This window comes from Theobroma umbraticum, unplaced genomic scaffold (genome assembly GCF_002168275.2).
Source record: "Theobroma umbraticum cultivar Fairchild unplaced genomic scaffold, ASM216827v3 scaffold_77.0, whole genome shotgun sequence".
Classification (NCBI taxonomy): Eukaryota; Viridiplantae; Streptophyta; class Magnoliopsida; order Malvales; family Malvaceae; genus Theobroma; species Theobroma umbraticum.
The window spans coordinates 1,098,440-1,101,277 of record NW_018397280.1 but is presented as its reverse complement, the minus strand read 5'-3'; the positions used below and the strand labels follow the sequence as shown (position 1 = coordinate 1,101,277).

The 2,838-nt window shown below is 30.1% G+C and overlaps 1 non-coding gene across 1 annotated transcript; it reads left to right on the top strand.

The window, feature by feature from the left end:
- The first annotated feature begins 433 nt into the window (after window positions 1-433).
- Window positions 434-540, top strand: LOC149526302 (small nucleolar RNA R71). Its single transcript, XR_016352148.1, has one exon. It is a non-coding gene; the product is annotated as a small nucleolar RNA R71 (small nucleolar RNA).
- The last annotated feature ends 2,298 nt before the right edge of the window (window positions 541-2,838 follow it).

Below are 2,838 nucleotides of genomic sequence, written 5' to 3'. Positions count from 1 at the left end.
TTTCTCCAACTAAGATTATATGTATTGGTGTATGGATTATTTTGCTGCTTGATGAACTTCCCCAAAAATTGGATTGATACAAAATTGTGTGGACATTGATTAGTTGAATGGCCATCTCTACACATCTCACAAACCACAAATGAATTTTGAACTGTATGAACTCTCAGTGTGTCAAACTTCTTGGAAGTGTAGCCACTTGTGTAGCTACTTGAGCAGTGTGCTAAGTGCACCAATTTCAAAATCTCTAATAGCTTTTCTTAAACCAAACCTTTTTGAAGGCCATTGATAATTATTTGAGGCCATTTTTTCTAATAGATTATAAGCATGTTTAGCATTCTTCCTCATTAATGCCCCACCAGTAATAGCATCAATTATGGTTTTTATTGAACTAACCAACCCATTGTAGAATGTCTAAACTTGCAACCAATTAGGAATCCCATGATGTGGACATCTTTTTAGTAGTTCTTTAAATCTCTCCTAAGCATCATACAAGGATTCACCTTTAAATTATCTAAATAAGGTGATATTGTTCTTTATCTTTATAGTCTTAGCAAGTGAAAAGAACCTTGTTAGAAACTTTTAACCTAAGTCCTCTTATGTAGGAATAGAACCATTAGGTAGTGAATTAAACAGACTTTTTGCTTTATCCCTCAAAGAAAATGGAAACAATCTCAATCTAATAGCATCATCCGTTACTCCATTATATTTAAAGGAATCATAAATTTTCAGGCAATTCACCAAATGAGAGTTAGGATCATCATTGGGTATCCCACCAAATTGGACTACAGACTAAATCATCTTAATGTAAGCTGTTTTAATTTCAAAATTATTTGCATTGATGAAAGGTCTTCTAATACTTTAGTGCAAACCTTGCAAAAGAGGAACAACATAATCTCGTAGTGCTCTATTTTCGTCAAGAACCAGATTAATGGCATTGTTTCCATTGTTGTTGTTATCCTCTGCCATTGTCTTAGTTAAACTTGTAACTTGCAAACTCTCCCTTCAATGTTTTCTAAAAGTTCTTTCTATCTCAGTATCAAAAGGAACAAGGTTCAAGTTGTTTCTTCTTTGCATACAATGACCAAAGATATCTACAGGCAAACAAAAGCTAATATTAGAAGAAGAAAAATAAAATTTGAGGTAAGACTAAATTGCTTGGTAGCAAAATTAGTAAAAATTTTAGAAACAATTCTTCAACAACGGTGCTCAAAACTTGTCAGTTAAAATTCTACTACGCAAGTATACTTATCAAATAGATAGCACATAAGCAAGCAAAGTATCGATCCCATAGAGAATTAATCTGAAATTTTACTAAGTACTAATTAAACTAAAAATTACTTAACTAAAACTAATTTAATTAAAAATTAAAGTAGCACTATAATTAGGTAAAAAGCAAATCAAACAAGCCTAGGATTATGTGAAATCCCACCTTGAGTAAGAGGATAAGTTAGGAAATCCTTAGGTGAGCATATAGATTATATATTTTGAATATCAAACTTAGTTTTAACCTTCAAAATAATTCATTGACACTTTTAATGGTCTGTTACTTTTGAAATAGAAAGTTTTCTAAGTTTGCAAGAGGTCAAAATATGTGATTTTTATAGAATAGTCCTTTAGAAATAAAAAAAAAGGCGTTAATGATTCCTTTGATTTTTAGATGATCAAAACTGATTTTTCTATAATTTTTGAAGCACATTTGCTATGGTGAATGGAACCCAAAAATTAATTTTAGTCAAACTTTTTTGATTTTGTTCTTGAAACTAAAATTTAGATTTTGATTCTTTTGGATTTTGATTTCTTTGATATTTTTATTGAATCCAAAAGGGGGTTGTTTGCTTATTTACGTTAAATATCCTAAGTAAATGGAAAGTAAGAAGCTGTGTAGGTTTTTATAGGCGATCTGCCTCAAAAATAGCATTTTGTCTCAAATGTATCAATACATGTTCATGATGTATTGATACATTTAGTCCATAATGGGTTTTTGATGGACATGTATCGATACAAGGGCCAATTTATCGATACATTTTGTTGATTTTAGAAAAACAAAAGAGGTAAAAGCATATTTTTACACCATAACCTATAAATATATCACATTTTTTGTAGGTTGGCAACCCTCAACCATATTTGCAAGATAAAACACCTATTCTTAAGCTCTTCCAACTCATTTTGAACCCAAAATTCTTTTTTTATGATTTTAAAGCTTAATTTTGGGTTTTTTTTATGAAAAAATGACATTTGGGTTTTTTATTGCTTAGATTTTTTTGTTGGTGATTAAAGATTAAAAGTTTTATGATTTGCTTAAGTATCTAAGCTTAGCGAAGGTAAGGATGGAAGATTTATGGGTTTCTATGCATGTGTTTTAGCCAAAAAATTAGTTTATCCAAAGTCCAGTAGTTTTGAAAGTATCTAGAATGATTATTCAGAAATTTTTATTCTAGGAAATGATTGTGATAATTGTTATATGATAGGAACCTTTGAAAACGCCACAGGTAACACTGAAAAGGAGTTGTGATTAAAGCTAGGAATCGACTTTCACCACTTTCAAATTATTTTGATATGTAAAGCTAGTATGATTTTTATGAAAATGATTATATATGTATGTTGAAATGATATCTCTAAAGTGGTTATAAAAGGATTTGAGTTTCAAGAATGAAAAATGGTTTTCTAGGAAAAATAAATTCTTAGAGACTTTGATATGATTGATGCAATGGTTTTCAAATGGTTTATGAATCTACTATGTATGTAAATACTCTACTATGTATTAGTTTTCAATAAGGGGGACAAGCACCTTATGTTTGAAGTCCACTTGATTACTCCGATCTTCAAACTAGTATGGGT